Below are 24,710 nucleotides of genomic sequence, written 5' to 3' on the forward strand. Positions count from 1 at the left end.
CTTCTCTGAACCACGTGACAGGATGCAGCCTTTACCCATCCCTCTCTACCCCCAGCTTTCTACCCTCCCCACCCCATATTTAGCAAATTGGTAGAGAACTAAATGGCTCCAAAAAAAAAAAAAAAAAAAAAGAGCTAAGAGAAAAGGCATGGTATAGTTGACATTTCACTTTAAAAATATTTTAATAATTCAGCTTTATATACTCCTTCACTGCCAACCTCTGAGTTCTACCCTCCGTGCAAAACAGAGCTGAAAACATTTAAATCTAAAGCTTAAAATGAGAGGTGTGGAAATACTGTGCATGTAAAAATATGGTTAAATAATCTTTGTAATGTTTAATCCCTTGATATTTATTTCATGCATATGTTTAAGAGCTATTGGAAGGGAAAATTTAATATTTTATTTTCCCAATTAAAGGATTGTATTTTGCTGCCATTAAGATACGCTAGGCTTTGCTTTATTGGATCATTAATTAGCACTTTGAATGGTTGAAGGGACTTACCTACTCTTGCAACACACAAGAGGTGTATATTAATGAAAGACTAAAACATAGCCGGAAGTCCCTTATTGCCATATTAAAACATTTATAAATGGGACTTTAATTTAAAGTGCTGCTAAAATGAAAATTAAATGTTATATTGATTCTCAGGCCAGATGCTCTCTAGAAAATGCAGTGTGTTTTATTCCCACTGCAAGTTATAACTTCAAATCTGCCCTGGACTTACTCAAAGATAATTCTCTATAGACTAAATGTGCATGCAAGCATCCCTAGAATGACTTTCGTACACTAGGTGGCAGAGGGCTTCCATGAATATCTTTCTGTATCAGGTGCCCTCATCTTGTTTAGCTTCAAAACTGAAGACAAAAAAATTGTTAAAGTTTTGGTTTTCAGTAGTGGACTCAATTTTTTCTTCTTACTCATAAATGGGGAAGTATTTAGTAAAATTAAAGCTGCGTGATTTGTTGAATCAAATGTTGAACACATACAGTAAATTTTCTCTCTAGTGAAGTAATTTTTTTCTGTATACAATAGCAGAAATAGGGTTTTGTTTAATTTTTACTTATTTTTTTTACTTTATTTTAATCTTATCTTTATTTTAAATTTTACTTTAAAACAACCAAATATTTGTTCTTCCATAGCATGATTGAAATGAGTGTATGACAGGGACAATGCCTCATATTCTTACTACACTTTATTTTTAAAAGATCTTTCACATGAATTATCTTGTTCGATCCTTACAATAACCCTGGGATACATTGTCCTCCTTTTACAGAACAGGAAATAAATTTTAGACAAGTTCTCCAAGATTGAGTAGTAAATTGTGAAAGTAGACCCAAAATACTCCATATTTTTTTTTCATTCTTTCTACTTGGGCACAAGGAAATTCAATGGAAAATTTAACTAAAAATGAGCTAGAAGCTGCAAGTATATTAATTAGGGGAAGTAGGGGGCAGCCTGGGTGGCTCAGTGGCTTAGCACTACCTTCAGCCCAGGGCCTGATCCTGGAGACCCAGGATCAAGTCCCGTGTCAGGCTCCCTGCATGGAGCCTGTTTCTCCCTCTGCCTGTGTCGCTACCTCTCTCTCTCCATCTCTCGTATCTCATGAATAAATAAATAAAAAATCTTTTTTAAAAAATTAGGGGAAGTAGGAAATGGAAATGCAGTTTTTTTTAAAAAGCTATTTTTTAATGTTTTTTTTTTGAACTGGCATATGCACACTATTTAGTAAAAAAAAGGGGGGGGGGACCCAAACAAATAAACTGGCTTATTTAAAAATATTACCAGCAATACCCCAAATTACCAGAATGTTATATTATATAAGAATGTTTATTTGCACCTTTTATGTGCATTTATTTAATATAGATTTCAATGAATTCAATGCTTGTTCCATAAGAATGTTTATTTGCATCTTTTATGTGCATTTATTTAATATAGATTTCAATGAATTCAATGCTTGTTCCTTTTTAAGGTGTTGTAAGGGACACTCTGAAGTATCTAAAGTACTCTTATCTATTATCTAAAGTAATAGATCAATCTTCTCCAAGCTTGCTTCTCAGACCAACTAATATCAGATTCAGCCAGAGTTTATTAAGAATGCAGTCTTCTAGGTCCTACTCTAGTCCTAATTAATTGTAGTCATTGAAATTTAACCCAGTTATTTTTATTTTCAAAAAGCATCTGAAATTTGGCCACTAACTTTTTTGGGGGGGACACTAGCTTTTGAGAAGCAATAGATTTTATTTTTTTATGTAATATAAAGTAAAAGTCATCTAAATAGGGCTAAGATACTTCTACATCTCCTTTTCAGTTATCATAAATTATCACATAAATTTTATTTCATGTGAAAAGAGAGTACATTATAAATCAAAAAGTTAATTAGACTTGTAAATAAAGGAGATTGGCACATATGCTAACACATAGACATGAACGTTGAGGAGGCTCATTGCAATGGAAGATTTTCTTTTCTATTAAATGATTATAAATGTTCTCAATTAAAATTAATTAGGCAACATTATCCTTTGGAAGATAATTTAAGAAATACCCACAATTTTTCTGCTACTAATTTTTACTTCTGATTCCTAAGTGATCTAAGTACCAGCCATTTTACTTCTCTGTACTTGTTTTAGTATAAATTTGGCAGATTTTACTATTTTTGAGGGATAACAATCTGTTACACATTTTAGTGAATAATTATAAATGCACACATGTCAAATGAATTGATCAGCTAAAAAGTATAGGCATAAATGTAAAGGAAACCAATCAAGTGGAAGATCTATCATACAAAGAAATATTTTTCCAGCATTTGATTTGGGAGATATTCAGAGGAGCAACAAGGAAAATTAAAATTTCAATTAATTTTGGAGATGATATAATTTTTAAAATATTAAGCATATTTTTTACTCTAAGATTTTTTAAGATTACATTTTCTAATGTAAGTAAATTCTTTGGAGACAGTTATATAGTTTGCTGTTTCCTGAAAACATTTGGCAACAAAACATTTTTTACATAGATATCTCATGGGATTAGTATAGCATGGAATAAAGTTTAGAAAATCTGAATTTGAGATTACATAAGCAAAGATGAACCACATAATCTGTTCTCCTTAGGCTACTCAACATAGTTCTTTCTGGGGAAAAATGAACTGTGGATGATTTCAGTTTGTCTTATTGTAAAAGTTTTAAAACCTCCCTCATCTTCCTTCATCCCAAAGGCATAGCCATCTTTTTTGCTATAGGGATGAATTCTGCTTTTTCATGACTTCAAACATGACAAAATAGCCTAGGAGGACCCAAACACAATAGGAAAGAAAGAAGAGTGCACCAGATTCACTGGTTACTGATTACAGCTCTGCTGGCTCTGATTTTGTGCCTTTGTATCTGTCATTATTGTGGATTCTGATACATCCCATCCATTGAGAACTCAGCTCTCTGTTTGCACCTTTGAACGGAGACTGCCATGGATTTAAATCCAAGTGTGACTACAAAGCCAGTGTTATTTCTATAAACTCCACAATAGTAGAGTTACAACGACCGTTCAGTTGATGTCTATTTTGTTTTTATAACCATTGTTAACCAGTACCATAAACATAAAGCAACTTTATATTTATAGTATTTTTGAGAGATTATACATCGGATGGGAGGTCATTTATATCTCCTGGTACAAATTGCTTTGAATAAAATGCTGCTGTAGGCAAAACGAAATCATTGTTGTTAGTGTCTGCTGTGGTGTGGATTGTATTATATAATCATATTCCAGATAGGAGGCCCCCGAATCTTGGTCTCTGCATATGCATATGTATATGAAAGTCACACATCAATGACCTCTTCTTTCCTCAATAATGACAGCATCACAGCAAATGTCTAAGTCCATCTTGCGATACTTCTACTCTCAGAACATTTTCTTGCTGTAACCGCAACGTGGCGCTGCAGTGACAAGGAGTCCCGGTCGATGCTCCAGGAGTCCAGTGAAATCAAACAGTTCAAACATTATGAGCGAAGCCCAAGAGCAGCACCTGAAAGCTTGCATTTTGGGCTGAACTAGAAAGATCTGTACTTGCAATAAAGAAAACATTTATAAATGTGTTACCTGAGGTGGAGTTAACTAGCACAGACCAAGAACAATGCTCGTAGAAGTCCAGGTCATAAATAAAAAATGTCTTTTTAGACTCTATTAAATCTTCCTGTCCTATTCCCTAGAACTGTGAAATCCTGCCCCTCTATATTCAGATGCTTTTTAAAACAGGCATTTCTGTTGTTTTGAAACTAGAGAATAAAGGAACACTGCTAGGATTTTGAAAAAAAAAATAGAACCTAAAATAACAATTTATGAGAAAAATATTTTTGAAGCACATTAACACTAGCTAATTTGTACTCTTTAGCAAACTTGTGAAACGGTTTAGACGTGTATTATTTTTCATGTTCTCCAAATGAGGAAGCAAAGGCCCAGAAAACTTTAAAAATTTCCCCGCATTTGTATCTAGTAGTAGGATCAACATTAAGGTTTCATTCGTCCTCTTCTAATTCCACAATTTCTTCTATTTTTTGTTTGGTATATTGTCCACTATTCCCACACTTGCTGTGTTGCTTGTTTCTCTCAGTATTTATTCCCCTTTCCAGGACTCCTGCCCTATTGCCCAGCAGGTGGAGAGGGTAACTTCCTCAGTTTCTGTTCCTCCTGTATCACCACTTACTTGTTGGCATACTGTAGTATATAACTCAATGGCAGACATGAAGGCAGGAGTCAAAAAGGAAGAACCCTCTTGCTTTGATTCCTCTGTCCCAGTTTCCAAGAGTATATTGTTAAAAAATATTTTTACCTTTTTGATTTCTGTGAAGAAATACAGAGCTTAAATGAAGTCTATGCTCATTCTCTCCCACGTATGTTTTGCCTGTTAAAAAATATATTTTGTGTGGTTGAAGACCAAAGTGTGGTATAGCTGCTACACTACTGTAATTAGAAGCAGAAATTCCAAAGTGGGGCATTTCAATCTGTAGATAGGTGTTTGTTCTTTAAAACTGAAAAAAATTCTGATAGTTTTATGGCCCCTTTTATTTGTGCAGGTCTATTTTGATCATTTTGCAGTTATATGCTAAATAGTGAAAGGAGCTTTTTGACACATAACACAGGGTTTATATGTGCATGTTTATCTCTATAATTTTTATTTCCTTCTGGATCCAAGAAAACTTTTTTTTTTTTTCTTTTGGATTACTTTGACGCACCTGTTATTTTTTTTTTCCTTAGCTAAGCCTTTAATTAATTAATTAATTAATTAATTTATTTATTTATTTATTTATTTATTTTTTATTGGTGTTCAATTTACTAACATACAGAATAACCCCCAGTGCCCGTCACCCATTCACTCCCACCCCCCGCCCTCCTCCCCTTCCAACACCCCTAGTTCGTTTCCCAGAGTTAGCAGTCTTTACGTTCTGTCTCCCTTTCTGATATTTCCCACACATTTCTTCCCCCTTCCCTTATATTCCCTTTCACTATTATTTATATTCCCCAAATGAATGAGAACATATAATGTTTGTCCTTCTCCGACTGGCTTACTTCACTCAGCATGATACCCTCCAGTTCCATCCATGTTGAAGCAAATGGTGGGTATTTGTCATTTCTAATAGCTGAGTAATATTCCATTGTATACATAAACCACATCTTCTTTATCCATTCATCTTTCGATGGACACCGAGGCTCCTTCCACAGTTTGGCTATCGTGGCCATTGCTGCTAGAAACATCGGGGTGCAGGTGTCCCAGCGTTTCATTGCATTTGTATCTTTGGGGTAAATCCCCAACAGTGCAATTGCTGGGTCGTAGGGCAGGTATATTTTTAACTGTTTGAGGAACCTCCACACAGTTTTCCAGAGTGGCTGCACCAGTTCACATTCCCACCAACAGTGTAGGAGGGTTCCCTTTTCTCCGCATCCTCTCCAACATTTGTTGTTTCCTGCCTTGTTAATTTTCCCCATTCTCACTGGTGTGAGGTGGTATCTCATTGTAGTTTTGATTTGTATTTCCCTGATGGCAAGTGATGCAGAGCATTTTCTCATGTGCATGTTGGCCATGTCTATGTCTTCCTCTGTGAGATTTCTGTTCATGTCTTTTGCCCATTTCATGATTGGATTGTTTGTTTCTTTGGTGTTGAGTTTAAGAAGTTCTTTATAGATCTTGGAAACTAGCCCTTTATCTGATATGTCATTTGCAAATATCTTCTCCCATTCTGTAGGTTGTTATGATCCTGCTGAAAGCTGTCTGGCTTCTCTGGAGCTCCAAAAAGAGCTTTGTACCTTTGAAATTTTCATTAGCTTTTGACTGACTGCTGAGATTTGGGCACCTGTGATGAAGTACGGAAGTGCCCATACATTGGCTTGCCAAGTCCCAAACTCTTATTTTTTTTTTTAAAAGATTTTATTTATTTATTCGTGAGAGACACAGAGACAGAGAGTTAGAGACACAGTCAGAGGGAGAAGCAGACTCCATGCAGGGAGCCTGACGTGGGACTCGATCCCGGGTCTCCAGCATCACGCTCTGGGCTGAAGGTGGCGCTAAACCGCTGAGCCACCCGGGCTGCCCCCAAACTCTTATTTAGCATGAGGGCAAGAACCTCTCCAGCCCTTGGTCAAGTAAAGAGCATTTGCAGAGCAGAATCATATTCTTTACTAGGTGTTTGGTGCAAAGACAGTTAGTCCCAGGGAGTTTGGAAGCCAAATAGGATTGGTATCAGAAGCTTCCTCCTACATTTTTCAGGTGAGGAGTGGGAAGGCAGGTAAGCTTTGCCAAATATTGAACATAAAGGGAGATTTTTAGAGAAGGTGCCAAGCACTGACCTTACTCAAATTTCTTCTAGCATCTAGCATTCCGCCTGGTGTAGAAGCAAGACATTTTGGATTAGAAATAACATAACCAATTTAGAAAATCAAATTAATTTTTAAAAAGTAGAGGGTTTTTTTTGTTTTTTTTTGAAATTTAGATAATAATAGCATTTAAAATACCTCCTCCCTCAAGAGTTAAATCTTATCAATATATATACTGTTTTTTTTTTAAGATTTTATTTATTTATTCATGAGAGACAGAGAGAGAAGAGAGAGAGAGAGAGAGAGAGAAGCACAGGTAGAGGGAGAAGCAGGCTCCATGCAGGAAGCCCAACTTGATCCTGGGACTCCAGGATCACACCCTGGGCTGAAGGAGGCAGGTGCTAAATCGCTGAGCCACCCGGGCTGCCCTATACTGTTTTTTTGTTTTGTTTTGTTGTTGTTTTTTTTTTTATATACTGGTTTTCACAAAATAATCAACATTTAGGCTAAGGTTTTTAGATTATCTTAACTGAAAAGTTTAATGTAACTTTCAGGAATACCTAAAAGGGCTCTTGAAATTCTGTCACATGAACATCTATATATATTTTTAAAGATTTTATTTATTTATTCATGAGAGACACAGAGATAGAGAGAGAGGCAGAGACACAGGCAGAGGGAGAAGCAGGCTCCATGCAGGGAGCCCGATATGGCACTCCATCCTGGGTCTCCAGGATCACTCCCTGGGCTGAAGACAATGCTAAACCGCTGAGCCACCAGGGCTGCCCTGAACATCTATATTTGTATCTGTTTCTCTTTATACCTCTCTCTTTTTATATAGATCCACATCCATATCTATCTGTATCCCATTTATAGGCTTTGTAAATTCAGTTTTAACAGGGTATGTGGGCAAAGGAGTCTGCTGCATAACATTCTGTATTTTTACAAATATAATATTGAAATTCATTCTCAGCTTCTTGTTGGAATGTAGTAGTTTTTGACTGCTGATGTCCTATACCATCACTTTATTAATTGAATGCTGTAAGTCAGAGGAGTATCACTCATTGCCCCATTCTTCCAGAAACTAACCTACCCAAATAACATTACACAATCTAAGTGCTCTGGTCCTCAGAGGTATCAATAAGGGCTGTTAGCCAGAAAGGGCTTCATTTAATAAATATTTAATTATGGCTTACTGGGTATAATTTGTGTTTGACTATACCGCCTCCCACATGCACCCTTCTGCTACTATAAGATCTTCATAGGCAAGAACTGTGTTAGCCTTGTGCAAGTTTGTGCGTCTTCTGCTTATGCCACACAGGTCAGGCATTAGAAAGTATTTGTTGAATGAATGCATGCCTATGCAGCGAATGCATAACTGAATGTCTACAGAAGAACTGCAGGAGGTATTATTTTTTTCAAGTAGATTCTTCTTTCTTCCCTTGATAAGGAAGGTATGCCTAAACAAACAGCATGAGTTAGAGGAGTATGAAGGTTGAGATTGATTTAGTTTCCGAGACGGAAGAGATTCTGTCAATGGGGTTACTCATTGCTGGTTCCAATTCAGTCTAGTTTAAGAAAGGGTGAATTCAAGCATCGAAATCAAGGGGAAGATAATTAACTGCTTACTCATTTATATGCCTTCATCCCAGGAACCAGATGTTTCCTGGATCATATTTTATTACAACTTTTATTTATAGTATGTCTTTGCAAGAAAAACATCCGGTGCAGCAGAACTCAGCAGTTGGTGTGTAATAATGCATAGTTTAAAGCTACACAGAAAATACTCTGTAAGTTACCCTAGAAAAGTGAGGGTGCCACAACCTCTTGCCCCTTTTGAAAGCTGTGGAGGACTTCTCCTGAGGTTTTTTGGGGTGTGGTAGAATGGAAAGATGATTTGGCTGGAGGTTAGCCTATCATGGATCTGAATCCTTACTCTACAGAGCAGTGTGGCCTCAGTAAATTAACCTGGGTGTGGCTCAGTTAAAATTTGCCTCACAGGGTGAGGAGGTATGAGGAAAGATGTCAAGTACATGTGCTCAGAACTTCTGTCTTTTCCTAGCTCTCCTTTATGTATTTCTTCTTGTTCTGAAAGGCTACTCACCCAGCTTAGGAATTAATTCCATTAGGATTATTTTACCCCTGCTAGTTTTGAATTTTAACTTGTTTTTAAGCACTTTGTGGGAAGGCCTAGATCATATACCTATTTCATTTTATTTTGTAATATACTTCAAAATACCAAGGAATAATAATGTCAGCTCTAGATATATTTTTCTGTCTTTAGGCATAGGGATTAAACTCCCTTGGATTATGAATGCATGGATTTTACATAGCATTTTCACAGTATTCACTGAAATGGATTGTTTTTTATAATATAGTCCAAAAAGGACGAATATTACAAAATTTAAAGAATCAGGATAGGAGTGCCTGGGTGGCTCAGATGGTTAAGCATCTACCTTCGGTTCGGGTCATGATCTTAGGGTCCTGGGATCAAGCTCTGCATAAGGCTGTCTGTTCAGTGAAAGGTAAATCAAGGAGAAACAACAGTTGATCTTTGTAGGAGATGAGCATTAGGAGTACTGAACCCCCCTCATCTCCACACACACAGTTGAAAATCAGTGTATAACTTTGACTCCCTCCAAACTTAACTACCAATAGCTTACTGTTGAGCAAAAGCCTTATTGATAACATAACAGTAGATTAACACATATTTTATGTTATATATATTAAAGACAATATTCTTACAATACAGTAAAGAAAATGATATTAATAAAATCACGAGAAAGAGGAAATACATCTATAGTACCATATTGTATTTATCAAAAAAAATCTATGTACAAGTGAAACTGCTTAGCTCAAACCCATGCTGTTCAAGGGTCAACTGTGCATCTTTTGAAACACTTCATATATTTTGAATCCTTTCAGAGAAGCTTGTGGAAATGTGCAGGCAAGTCTGTAGATGGCAGCATTGTACCAGATGGAATAAAACCATAACTAGGTATGCAAGTTCTTTCCCAGAACAGTCCACGTGTTTGGTGTTAAGTGAGTGGATGCAATTTGGCAGTGTGGCAGGATACAAAATCAATGCCCAGAAGTCAGTGGCATTTCTATACACTAACAATGAGACTGAAGAAAGAGAAATTAAGGAGTCAATCCCATTTACAATTGCACCCTAAAGCATAAGATACCTAGGAATAAACCTAACCAAAGAGGTAAAGGATCTATACCCTAAAAACTACAGAACACTTCTGAAAGTAATTGAGGAAGACACAAAGAGATGGAAAAATATTCCATGCTCATGGATTGGAAGAATTAATATTGTGAAAATGTCAATGTTACCCAGGGCAATTTACACTTTTAATGCAATCCCTATCAAAATACCATGGACTTTCTTCAGAGAGTTAGAACAAATTATTTTAAGATTTGTGTGGAATCAGAAAAGACCCCGAATAGCCAGGGGAATTTTAAAAAAGAAAACCATAGCTGGGGGCATCACAATGCCAGATTTCAGGTTGTACTACAAAGCTGTGGTCATCAAGACAGTGTGGTACTGGCACAAAAACAGACACATAGATCAATGGAACAGAATAGAGAATCCAGAAGAGGACCCTCAACTTTATGGCCAACTAATATTCGACAAAGGAGGAAAGACTATCCATTGGAGAAAGACAGTCTCTTCAATAAATGGTGCTGGGGAAATTGGACATCCACATGTAGAAGAATGAAACTAGACCACTCTCTTGCACCATACACAAAGATAAACTCAAAATGGATGAAAGATCTAAATGTGAGACAAGATTCCATCAAAATGCTAGAGGAGAACACAGGCAACACCCTTTTTGAACTCGGCCACAGTAACTTCTTGCAAGATACATCCACGAAGGCAAAAGAAACAAAAGCAAAAATGAACAATTGGGACTTCATCAAGATAAGAAGCTTTTGCACAGGAAAGGATACAGTCAACAAAACTCAAAGACAACCTACAGAATGGGAGAAGATATTTGCAAATGACATATCAGATAAAGGGCTAGTTTCCAAGATCTATAAAGAACTTATTAAACTCAACAGCAAAGAAGCAAACAATCCAATCATGAAATGGGCAAAAGACATGAAGAGAAATCTCACAGAGGAAGACCTAGACATGGCCAAGAAGCACATGAGAAAATGCTCTGCATCACTTGCCATCAGGGAAATACAAATCAAAACCACAATGAGATACCACCTCACACCAATGAGAATGGGGCAAATTAACGAGGCAGGAAACCACAAATGTTGGAGAGGATGTGGAGAAAGGGGAACCCTCCTGCACTGTTGGTGGGAATGTGAACTGGTGCAGCCACTCTGGAAAACTGTGTGGTGGTTCTTTAAAGAGTTAAAAATAGATCTGCGCTACGACCCAGCAATTGCACTGTTGGGGATTTACCCCAAAGATGCAGATGCAATGAAATGCCGGGACACCTGCACCCTGAAGTTTATAGCAGCAATGTCCACAATAGCCAAACTGTGGAAGGAGCCTCGGTGTCCATCGAAAGATGAATGGATAAAGAAGATGTGGTTTATGTATACAATGGAATATTACTCAGCCATTAGAAATGACAAATATCCACCATTTGCTTCGACGTGGATGGAATGGAGGGTATTATGCTGAGTGAAATAAGTGAATTGGAGAAGGACAAACATTATATGGTCTCATTCATTTGGGGAATATAAATAATAGTGAAAGGGAATAAAGGGGAAAGGAGAAAAAATAAGTAGGAAATATCAGAAAGGGAGACAGAATATGGAAGACTCCTAACTCTGGGAAACGAACTAGGGGTGGTGGAAGGGGAGGAGGGCAGGGAGTGGGGGTGACTGGGTGGCGGGCACTGAGGTGGGCACTTGATGGGATGAGCACTAGGTGTTATTCTGTATGTTGGCAAATTGAACACCAATAAAAATAAATTTATTATTAAAAAAAAGAATCTAGAACACCAGTTTTTGGAATTGGGGAATGATGTCTGGGAAGAAGATATGCATTTTTGAGGGGAAAAATGTAAAAAATCAAGGACAGCCTGATGGGTTCTGGAGTAATTGTTTCCATTTTTAAAAAGTATTTTAGAGGAGAAAAGACAGTTAAGAGATCCAGATGGGAGGCTTCACTTTTTTTCTTAACGGTGTTTACTTAAATTCCATGGGGTTAATACAGTGTACTATTAGTTTCAGGTGTACAAAATAGTGATTCAACACTTCCATACATCACCTGGTGCTCATCAAGGACAAGTGCCCTCCAATCCTCATCCCCTATTTCACCCATTTCCCACTCACCTCCCTCTGATAATCCTTAGTCTGTTCTTTGTAGTTAAGAGTCTGTTTCTTAGATTGGGGAGACTTCAATTTTAATTTTCTAGAAACAATTAAACTACAGAGCACTATAAGTAATTGGACTTAGAGTAATGTCAGTCCTTAACCACTCAAAATAAAATTCTGCAATCTCCCCTATCCCTCTAACCTTCTTTATGTGATAAAGAAATTTTATTCCTTTTTTTTTTTTCATTTTCTTATGGCTAGTTTTCTTTCTAGCTTATGTAAGTTGTTACCTTTTTTCTTCTTTAATAAAAATCTATGATTGGATTTCTGTATTTATAATCCTGGTCAAGGTAATAACATTTCAATTTTTACATACATTTTTGTGGTTTATGAGTCATTAAGGGAAATTTCACATAAAAGGATGTTTTTGTAAACTCATTATCAGGATACACCATTGGACTAAATGGTGCAGTCTTGTAGTAGAAATTAGCACCTGAAAAATGCTGTTAACCAAATATAATTGATACATACAGGGGAAGTTGATTCTTTTAAATTTTTTAAGTTGATTGTTTTTTATTCTAAATTATAGGTAATTGAAGAGAAGTTTAAAGATAAACATCATATTGTTTGCTCCTGATATTTGTCAATTCTTAATTTTTTAATTATTGTGTATCAGAATGTACAGTGGCCTGTATAGCACAACTGCTAGGCCCATCTACTTTCAACAAATTGCACAGCACAAATACTGCATCAGACCTCATGGGTACAAGTAGAAGACAACACTCAACTTTTCATCTTCCTTTCTGTTATGAAGACTGGGACTTCTATGTAATGGATATTGTTACGTAAATGACCATAACTACAAATAAGGTAGATATTATAGTTTATTATAGTTCTAAGATTATTTATATTTATCATTAAATACAACACATAGCATAAACCATAATTGTGCAGGTTAATGAGTGCTTATGCAGTGAACTTCATGTAAATACCATCAAATCAGAAAATATAGTTTTGCCAGCATCAGGGTTTCTTGCCAGATATAAATTCCTCTGTTTCACCAGATGTAACCAGTATTCTTAAATTTACTGAGAATCATTCCCTTTCATTTTAATATATATCATCTGTATATACATTCTCAAGTAGCAGTTTTGCCTGTTTTTAAACAAATATCATACTGTATGCATTATTTTGTGGCTGACATCTGATGCTCAATGTTTGTAAGATCCATCTATTTTAATATGTGCAGCAGTAATTTATTCACTTTAATTGCTGAATATTTTATGACTATAACACAATTTATTAATTTGTTGTACTGCTGATAGACATTTGGGTGTTTCCACTTTGGGGCTCCTAAGAACAATGCTGTCAAGAGCTGTCTTGTACAAATACACTGTTGTACATTGTGTATGTTTCTCTGTAATATATACTGAGAAGTGAAATTGCTGAATCATCAGTTTTTGACACTCTCAGATTTACTAGGTAATTCCAAATGGCGTTTCAGTATGGTTGTACCAATTTCTACTCCCAGAAATTTCTTGTTTCTACCAGCAGGAAACGAGACTTTTTATTGTCCACATCTTCACCAATACATAGTATTGTCAGACTTTTAAAATTTTTGCTCACTCTGAGTTTTTAGTGATATCGTGTTTAAATTTACATTTCTCTCATTGCTAACGGTGACCAGCTATCTGAATTTCCTCTTGGTGAAATGCTCCTTTTTCAAGATCTTTTTATTAATGTTTGTAGGGGTTTTGTTGTTTTTGTTTTTCTAGTCTCTTTAATTTTACTTTTAAAAATATTTTCTTCCATACTTTGGTTTGTAGTTACCATTGTCTTCATGGTAAATTTTGAAATACAGAATTTACCCCAGGAAATAAACATAAATATTCTTGTGAAATTTTCTCAAAGTATAGTGGATATGTAGTTCTCACATAGACCCGAATTTTATACAAAGGGCCGTGTAAGTCCCATTGATTTTCTTTTCTACTTAAATGTATTCTATTGCTTGACTCCAAACCATTTCCTGTGTAGCTTGCTTTTCTCCATTATTCTACAATGCTAAATATTTATTAAGCATCATAAACGTACTGTTTCTGAGCTGGTCTATTTTTTCTATTCTATTAGTAGTCTAAGTGCCTGTCTGGGTGTTGATTAGTAGTTGATTAAAAAGTTGATTATAATAAGTGCATATATCTGGTTGAGACTTGTTCTTTATCAATAGTGTTTTGATGCTCACAATTCTGTGTATATTTTAAAAGTAGCTTATCAAATACTGCCAAATTTATTGGGATTTTGGGGTTGCATTGCACTAAATTCTTTATGGTATTTCAACTTTCAAACAATGAACATGGTATATATCTTGATTAGTCAACCCCTTCTAATTTCTTTAATATTTCTCAATGAAGTTCCATAATTTTCTCAGATGATGTCTTACACATGTATTTATAGTTATTCCTAGAATATCTAAATTGATGCTGATAGATGTTATTATAATTTATTGAAATTTTGTTTTCCTCACTGTTACTAGTAAGTAACAATTTATTTTGTATGCCAGTTTTATATCTAATGACTACATAGACTTACTTAATTCTAGAAATTTACCTAAATTTATTTTGCATATAATACTATTCACTGGGAAAAGGTAATTTTTCCCTTCCTTCCTTTCCAATCTTTATACATTTTATTTATTGTTCTTGTCCTGTTGCATTATATAAAATGTCCCCCAATTTTGAATAAAAGTTGAGATAATCCAAAATTAAAGGGATAGGTTAGTTATTCACCACTGACCTTTTCTGTAGACTTTAATAAATCTTAATTCAGGTAAGGAAAGTTCCCTTTAATTCTTATTTTGCTAAAATTTTTTTTATAATCAATAGATATTATTTTGTATTATTCCTTTTTTAAATAGAAGTACACTTGACATAATGTTGTAGTAGTTTCAAATGTACAATATAGTGATTTAACAATTCTATACATTAAGTTATACTCACCAGAATAAGAGTAGTTGCCATCTGTTACCATACAATGCTATTAGAATATTATTGACTATGTTTCCCATGCTGTAACTTTCATCCCATGACTTATTTCTTATATAACTGGAAGTTTGTACCTCTTAATTTTCCTCATTTATTTTGCTCATCCCTTCAACTTCCTCCCCTCTGGCAACCACCAGTTTATTCCCTGTATAAATGGATTTTTTCTTTTTTTAAAATTTTTATTTTAATTCCAATTAGTTAATATACAGTGTTATATTAGTTTCAGGTGTGTGATATAGTGATTCAGCAATTGCATACGTTATCCTGTGCTCAACATGACAAGTGCACTCCTAATCTACATCCCCACCAACCTCCCCTCTGATAGCCATCAGTTTGTTTCTTGATCTGCCTCTCTTTCTCTTTTTACCCTTTGCTTGTTCATTTTGTTTCTTAAATTCCACATATGTGTGAATCATATGGCATTTGTCTTTCTGACTTATTTCACTTAAGTATTATACTTTGTAGCTCCATCCATGTGGTTGCAAAGGCAAGGTTTCATTCTTTTTTATGACTAGATAATATTCCTCTGTGTGTGTGTGCATGTGTGTGTGTGTATACATGTATTTATATATAGAGAGGGAGATATACATCTCTTCTTTATCCATTCATCAATCAACAGACACTTGGGCTGCTTTCATATCTTGGCTATTATAAATAATGCTGCTATAAACACAGAGGTGCATGTATCCCTTTGAATTAGTGTTTTGGTATTCTTTAATTAAATTCCCAGTAGTGTGATTCCTGAACCATAGGGCAGTTCTATTTGTAACTTTTTGAGGAAACTTCATACTGTCTTCCACAGTGGCTGTACCAGTTTGCATTCTCACCAACAATATATGAGGTTCCTTTTACTCCACATCCTTGCCAACAGCTATTGTTTGTATTGTTGATTTTTGCCATTCTGACAGGTGTGGGGTGATATTGCATTATAGTTTTGATTTGCATTTTCCTGATTATCAGTAATGATGAGCATCTTTTCATGTGTCTGTTGGCCATTTGGAGAAATATCTGTTCATATCTTCTGCCCATCTTTTAATTCAATTATTTGTTTTTTGAATATTGAATTGTATAAATTCTTTATATGTTTTGAATACTAACCCTTTATCATATATGCCATTTGCAAATATCTTCTCCCATTCTGTGGTTGCCTTAATTTTGTTGATTGTTTCCTTCACTGTGCAGAAACTTTTTATTTTGCTGTAGTCCCAATAGTTTGGTTTTTTTTTTTTTTTTTTTCGCTTTTGTTTTCCTTTCCTCAGGGGACAGACAATTCTATAGAGATGCTATAATGACCAATGTCAGAGAAGCACTGTCTGTGCTCTCTGCTGAGTTCTTATAGTTTCGGGTATCAATTTTAAGTCTTTAATCCATTTTGAATTTATTTTTGTGTATAGTGTAAGAAAGTGGTCCAGTTTCATTCTTTTGCATATTGCTGTCCAGTTTTCCCAATACCATATGTCAAAGAGACTGCCTTTTTCCCTTTGGATATTTTTTCTGCTTTATCAAAGATTAATTGACCACATAATTGTGGGTTCATTTCGGGTTTTCTATTCTGTTCTGTTGATCTATGTATCTGTTTTTTTGTGCCAGTACCATACTGTTTTGAGTATTACAGCTTTGTAATATAACTTGAATTCCAGAACTGTGATGCCTCAGCTTTTCTTTTCTTTTTCTTTTTTTAAAAAATTATTTATTTATTTGAGAGAGAGAGTGTGTGTGTGTGTGCAAATGAGACCTTGAGTGGGGGTGGGAAGGGAAGAGGGAGAAGCAGACTTTCCACTGAGCAGGGAACCCAAGGCAATGCAGGATTCCATCCCAGGACCTTGGTATCATGAGCCAAAGGCACATGCCTAACTAACTGAGCCACCTATAAGCCCCTGATTTTCTTTTTTCAAGGTTACTTTGGCTCTTTGAGGTCTTTTGTGGTTCCATACAAATTTTAGGATTGTTTGTTTTAATTCTGTGAAAAAATTCTGTTGGTATTTTGAGAGGGATTGCATTAAATGTGTAGATTGCTTTGGGTAGTATAGACATTTTAGCAACATTTGTTCTTCTAACCTGTGGGCATGGAATGTCTCCATTTCTTTGTGTGATCTTCAATTTCTTTCATCAGTGTTTTATAGTTTTCTGATTACAGGTCTTTCACCTCTTTGGCTAGGTTTATTCCTAGATATCTTTTTGTTTTTGATGCAATTGTAAATAGAATTGTTTTCAGTTTCTCTTTTGCAGCTTCATTTTTGGTGTGTAGAATTGCAACAGATTTTGTAACCTGTGACTTTACTATAAATAGATTTTCTTAATATATTATGGTCATGTGATTTTTCTAATCTGCCAATGTAATTAATTATACTAATTGGTTAGTAGTAACATTAACTATTTTTCATTCCTAGAATAAACCCAATTTAGGCATACATATAATCCTTTTTGAACATTGCTGAAGTGAATTTGTTAATATGTTTATGGAGTTTTTGCCTTTGTGGCTATGAATGGGACTGGCTCAATGTGTTTACATATGCAAAAAAGTGGAATTAAAGTAGAAATCAAGGTGTAACATGTCATATACATGCAAAATAGAAAATATGTTTCTTTAGTTTGTGAAATTCCCTATTTTTTCATAGTAAATTTTAAAAAGCATAATTTTATGTAGAATTTTAATACTACCTTGTAATTTTTTTAATTTTTTTTTTTAAGATTTTATTTACTTATTTGAGAGAGAGAGAGAAGAGAGCTCACAAACAGGGGAAGGGCAGAAGGAGAGGGACAAGCAGACTCTCCACTGAGCAGGGGGCCTGATACAGGGCTCCATCCCAGGACTCTAAGATCATGACTCAAGCCAAAGTCAGATGCTTAACCAATTGAGCCACTATGTAATTCTAAAGATTTATATAACTTGCCCACTGACAGTATTTACAAAGTATGATAACGTGTAAAGCTAAATGCTGTATTCTTTATCTCATACAGAACTTGTATGTTTTTCTATATGTATGGCATTGGAGGATAGTGAAGCCAATTAAATCCTACTTTCCCCTACTCTTCCAAAAACAAAGATTCACTTAAAATTCATTGGCATCCAGGTGTTATTGTCTTTCTGTTTTTTCCTGAGGAATGATTCAGGGACTCTAGTGCTATAAAACAGCTCAAGTTGTTGACTGATGACTTGTAGTTGACTTTGTACATGAGTGACTTCTAATGTAGGAATGTCTGAGACTACACACTTGCTCTTCACTTGTGGTTTGTGAAAGACATGTATGAAATCTCACTCTGTTCTACCAATTCAGTTACACTTGTCCTCTGCAGTATGGAAAGATTTCTGGCAGAGAGTTAATTTTTCCCAAGAAAGTCTAAAAGCAAAGCACAAAAGCAAAATAAGATAAAGCCTTCCTCTTAAGAATATTAAAAATGTACTGGAGATAAATGATACCTATTTGAAGCCTTTTTAACATGGTGTAAATTAGTATGTGATCTCTTTCCAAAACAGAGAGGATAGCAAACAAATATTGTAGAATTCAGAAAAGTGAAAGATTTGTTACAAGTGGTAGGATGTGAACTAGGATTTGTTGGATTTGTCTGAGAAGATAGATAAGACTGTAGATGTGAAGGGAATAATATAAATAATATTCCCTGTTTTTCTCTCATTGTAAATTTCTGCATCTTCATAGGAAGCATGTTAAATGATTTCTACTGTCTCAGTACTGTTTCAGCCTTTATATGTATTATCTCATTTAATCTTTGGAGAACCCATGCACTTACATATTGAAGAAACTGAGGAACAGAGATCTCAAGGAAACTTGCCAAAGGTCAGACAAGTGCTAAGGATTGACAGAGAGTCGATCCCAGGCATCTACTGAAATCCTGATGCTCTGAACTATCCTGATATATCTCTGATATATGGTGATGATGAAAAAGAGGTTTGCTGTTGAGGGAAAATGAGAATGATAAGCACAGATACCTCAAACCTAGAATGTTCCCACACTCTATCAAAATCAACTGATACTTCCCTTAAGACTTTATAGCTCTTTCTATTGTTTTTAGAAACTTGTTAGGAGATAGATAGATAGATAGATAGATAGATAGATAGATAGATAAATAGATGATAGATAGATAAATAGGTAGATAGATCTATATATGTATATGTATATTAAATGAAACATTTTTAGCTTAATATTATTTTTCTGTGTCTATGAAGTTTTCTTAGAGTCATGAGCAATTATAAGCATCATAGAATTATTTATTTAAACAAGGGTACGATTCCTTACATGTTTAGTTTTTTATATCTGTCTAGAGATAGAATCAGTTTATAAAGAGATAATGGGAGAAAACTAAGAAAGAAAAGGATAAAATGACAAACTGTGTTAATATAAGTAGCTCTATATATAGGTTTTAAACTGCTGAGTATGAAAAAGTGAGAGCTAAGGAAATGTGTCCTACCGCTGCATTTGCCCAGTGTGTGTTGGGAGAAGTTTTATGTTATGCTACTATCTTCAAACTACCAATACATGAGAAAGAACTACCATGTAGGGATCTTAGAAATATACACATTTACTCACCATAGCCTTTACCTGTGTGTAAAAATCACATCATTAACAAAATGTGTCCCTTGTGTTTAATGCTCTATAGGTATGAATTGCAACTCACCAGACCTCATAGCCAGTCCTAGATTAGAGTACAGTAACCACAGAGAATAAGAAATTAAATTGATGCCTCTGTTTCAACTTAATCAAATAATTAAGTAATATCCTTGGATGTTAGAGAGAGCTGAGATTAGAACTAGCTTCTTCTCACTCCTGATCCATGATATATCATTTTTGTATCTTTTTTTACTTTCTGTGAGTTGAGATGGATGGTTTATTTTGAGCCTAATTTTTTATTACTCTCTTAGGATTTATGATTCAAACTGTACTAAGTAAGTATCATGAGTTGATAAAACCAATCTGTGGTATAAAAGAGTCCTCCTTAGTAGAATCCGGTGTCCTTATCACTCCTTGGCCATTGTCATCATCTGTAACTGTCACCATCCCTTATTTAATTGCTGTTTCATTTCTATTTAATTGATTTTTCAGTATTTTCAGAACTAATGTTTACAATCTTACATATAATATATGACGTTTATCCTTCTATTTCTAAGAACATTTTCCTAATGGCTGAATCACTTTGAAATATCAATATGGTGTTTATGTTCTGCACCGTGCTAATTGAGACTGTTCTTCAAGACCATCTGGAATCATGGGCTACTACAGAGTGCATTGGCTAGGTAAAACAGTAAGTGTTCAGATATGATTTAATAAAATCAGTGCAGTTAAAGCCTTCAGGGAAGGGATAAGACTGTATAAGTCTAATTCACTCTTCTCAATGCCTAAAACAGTATAATATATCATTATGTGCCATGTGAAAGGTTTCTGAAGAACATAAAATTAGGTTTTGGAACCAATCCAGTAAAAATGAAATAAATGAATACAAAGAAAGATCAAGTTATAATTGAATTGTGTTGTCATGAAATTTTGAAGGCAGAAAATTAGGACATTACACTGAGGGAGGTAGAAGGAGAGAGGACTGACAGGAACTTCAGAAAGCATTTAAACACCAGACACTGTTTTAATTATACGAGTATTATGAGACTCAGTACTTGCCATAGATCCTTAGTAGTCTAATTTTGTAACATGGGAAAGTGGAATGTGTTAGACTAAGGTTCTAATAGTATCTGAGATACTTAGTAGTTTATATTAATGTATATGTTACCTTAAATTATCTAAACTTTAGTTTCATTATCTATAAAAATAGAAGTCCATTTACTTTACAGAGTGTTGTGAAAATAAAGTATAATAATATATTTTAAAATGCCTTTCTCAGTATTAGATACATAGTCCATCTCCAATAAATGTTCATTTCCTTTTTCCTTCCCATTTTGTATTATTGGGTTTATTTATCCAGCTATGATAGATCAAGTCTGGCATAAGTATACCATGAGACAATTTTAAAAATTATTTTGCAAGAATATTAGCTCCTTAGTATCTAGTAATAAAGCTATATTTAATAGTTCCTGTAAAATCTAGTATCTGTGAAAGTCTTTCTATGTTTATCAGATACTCTGCATGAAACATTTAATTCTCACAGCAATTTGATGTTCTGTTATTTTATACTTTTGTAGATTTGATCATTGCATATAGGGAATTGATGATGAGGAGGGACTAAAAATCAAGTCTGTATGATTCTAAAGCCCATGACCTTAACCTCTAAATCATACAATTTAATTGGTACTCATCAATGATGTTAACATTTTCAAATTGTAGATATAAGATACATTTCTTTGAAGGGGTAAGGATATCGAATGAGTAGCAAGAGAGTGTAATGTGATTGTGACTGATTTTTTACTACTTCTAACTTTTTGAACTTTCCTAAACAATATCTTTGAGACTTACTTTCTGCAAAATAAAATGGATAAATATGCTTATCTCTAAATTATTTTAGGATTAAATGAAATTAGATCTTTGTGCATGGTATCAAAGCACTTGTGTATGTATGGTGTATAGCATAGCACTCTTCCTGGCAGAGTAAGAAAAAGCTGCTAGTTTTTATAGATTGAAAATATTTGAATCATAATGCCTTATGATGACTTAAATAAAAAATGAAGCACTTGATTTCATTTCCAGTAATAGCAGCAAAGCTGAAACTAAAAATTATGAACTCTGGGGAAAATATAAAAACAGCTATTCGAAGGCACAGGGAAATGATAAAAAGAAAGCAGAGACTGGAAGGGATTTGCCTCTGATAGGAAGAGAATTTTGCAGGGTGAAATTCATATATATAAGGCTTTTGCCAGAGGGTACCCTCAGGTCACATGACATCAGGGGTCTAGAATTCAAGCCCAAAGCCATTCTTACTATCTTGAAGAGTCAGATGATGATGTTTTATTTAATAAGACAGGCTTGAGACTGAGAGGGGAGCCCAATAAGGGAGAGAACCATAGAAGGAAAAACCTCAGATCTGCATATAAACTTTTCTCAAATTTTTGGCTCTTTTCTGAACTGTACTTAGCATGACGGAGACTTCAAACATACCAGCACGACATAACAGCTCCAAGGCTAGAAAAACTGAGTAGTGAGCTTAGGTGCTGTCCACCACAAGGGAGACAGAACTTAAAATCAGTACAGCCAGGTTAATTGCTTGCCATAACTAAAAATAATGTTCTTCAGAGGAAGATAACAAAATCCGGAGTTTATCATATATTCATAAAGTTAGTTAAAATTAATACAATTTAATATACATGCAAAGAAATATGAGAACTATGATCTAGAGTCAAGAGACAAGACAGGTAATATTAAACAAACCATGAAGTCAAGATGTCCACAGGTTGCAGTTGGCAGATAACGACTTTAAGGTAGCTGTATTAAATGTATTCAAGCACTTAGAGGAAAATATGTTTACATTAAGAGAATTGGTGTATGTGTGTGTGTATGTGTGTATCAAGGGTAAAATTTCTAAAAGTAAATTTTTATTAAATTATTTTGATAATATTGGAGAAAAGCTTGGAAATTTGAAGTAAATTTGGATTCAAATCAATAGCAACTAACCTAATTGATTAAAAGAAAATGGAGTTTTAATGTCTCAGAAACTCAGGGACACAGCTTGTCATACCTGGAGATGCAGACGTGGAAAAACTGGTGCAAAAAATATATTTGGAGAAATAATAGATTTTTAAAGTAATCTTTTTTTAAGATTTTATTTATTTATTCATGAGAGACACAGAAAGAGAGAGAGGCAGAGACACAGGCAGAGGGAGAAGCAAGCTCCATGCAGGGAGCCCGATGTAGGACTTGATCCCAGGACTCCAGGACCATGTCCTGAGCTGAAGGCAGATGCTCAACCACTAAGCCATCCAGGCATCCTGGAGAAATAATAGATTTTTGAATGTGATAAAAAAAAATAAATAAAAAAATAAAAAAAATAAAAAAATAAAACAAAACAAAACAAAACAAAAAACAAAGTAGATCTATAAACCTAAAGCATGTTATAAAGAAGCATAAATGACCTAAAGGTATCAGAAGAGAACTTTAAAAAACCAAAGGGGAATAGAAAAATCTAAATGTAACTAGATAAAAAGGATGCATTTCACACTGGGTAAAAATCATTACTTTTCTTTAGAAACAATGTAAGATAAAAGATAATAGGCATTTTTCAAGTACTGTAAAGAAATTATACCTGTCTACCTAGAATTCTATAACCAGTAAAATATATCTAAGTAAATTAAGAAAAATACCATGTCTATGGATTACACAGTCAATATTTTTAAGATGTGAGTTCTCCCCCAAATTAATGTGTGGATTCAGTATAATATCAAAATTTCAACAGATTGTCTTATAAAAATGAGAAATTGATTAAAAATCTATATATGGGAATATAAAGGGCATAGAATTACCAAAACAATATTGAAAATGATATCTATGATTGAAGGACTTTCACTACCTGACATCAAAGTTTAAATTAAAGCTACCATATTCAGGACACTATGTAATTGGTATTAGAATAGATGAACAGGTTGCTGAAACAAAAGAGTAAGGTCGACTAATTTTTGACAAAATTGCCAAAGTAACTCAATTGGTAAAGAAAAGCATAGTCAACAAAGAGTTTTAAAACACTGTTCAGTTGAATGTATTATTTGTGTGTGCAAGTATGTCACAGAGTACACAAAAATAAATTCATGATGGATCATACTTAAATAAAATCTATAACTGGTAGTTTTTCAAAATAAATATACAGATATGTGGAAGATTATGGATAGAACACATGCACGTGCACACACATTTTCTTGCTCTGTTGAGAATATTTAAGAGCAATATCACATCAATCACGATTACTGTGTCTATTGCCCATATTCTAGATTGTAATTTTTTTTAAAGATTTTTAAAATTGTTTATTTGAGAGAGGGAGAGAACATGAACAGGGGTAGGGGCAGAGGCAGAGGGAGAGGGAGAAGCAGATAATCCTGGTGAGCAGGGAGCCCAGCGCAGGGCTTGATCCCAGGATCCCAGCATCATGACCTGAGCTGAAGGCAAACACTTAACCAACTGAGCCACCCAGGCACCCTCAGATTCTAGTTTTTTTTTTTTTTTTAAGATTTTATTTATTTATTAATGGGGGAGAGAGAGAGAGAGAGGCGCAGAGACACAGGCAGAGAGAGAAGCAGGCTCCATGCAGGGAGCCTGACGTGGGTTTTGATCCTGGGTCTCTGGGATCACGCCCTGGGCTGAAGGCAGACGCTTAACCGCTGAGCCACCCAGGGATCCCAGATTCTAGTTTTTAAATATCATTCTCCAGTAAAAGTAACCAGGGTTCCTTCAAGTGGAGGATTCCAGGATGTGATCAGGGAAAATACAAGAAAGTAAAGAATTTCTCAAGGAATGATGGAGATAGACATGTTAAAAGTACCCAGAATCCAGATGATCAAGAGTCCAAATGGACATATCTAGTACAATTTAAGTATCAGAAACAAATAGGAATGGTTAAAGACCAAATCCATTTGAAAACATGGAAATCCATGAGTCCAAACTGATGTAAGTGAATAAATAAATGAATGAATATATGAATAAATGGAAGAG

The 24,710-nt window shown here is 34.8% G+C and overlaps 1 protein-coding gene across 5 annotated transcripts in view; it reads left to right on the forward strand.

The window, feature by feature from the left end:
* The window catches only part of GPC5 (glypican 5), a 1,341,373-nt gene that overhangs the window by 371,192 nt on the left and 945,471 nt on the right, over positions 1 to 24,710 (forward strand). The gene's annotated exons all lie outside the window — the stretch shown is intronic.

Source organism: Canis lupus, chromosome 22 (assembly GCF_003254725.2).
Source record: "Canis lupus dingo isolate Sandy chromosome 22, ASM325472v2, whole genome shotgun sequence".
NCBI lineage: Eukaryota > Metazoa > Chordata > Mammalia > Carnivora > Canidae > Canis > Canis lupus.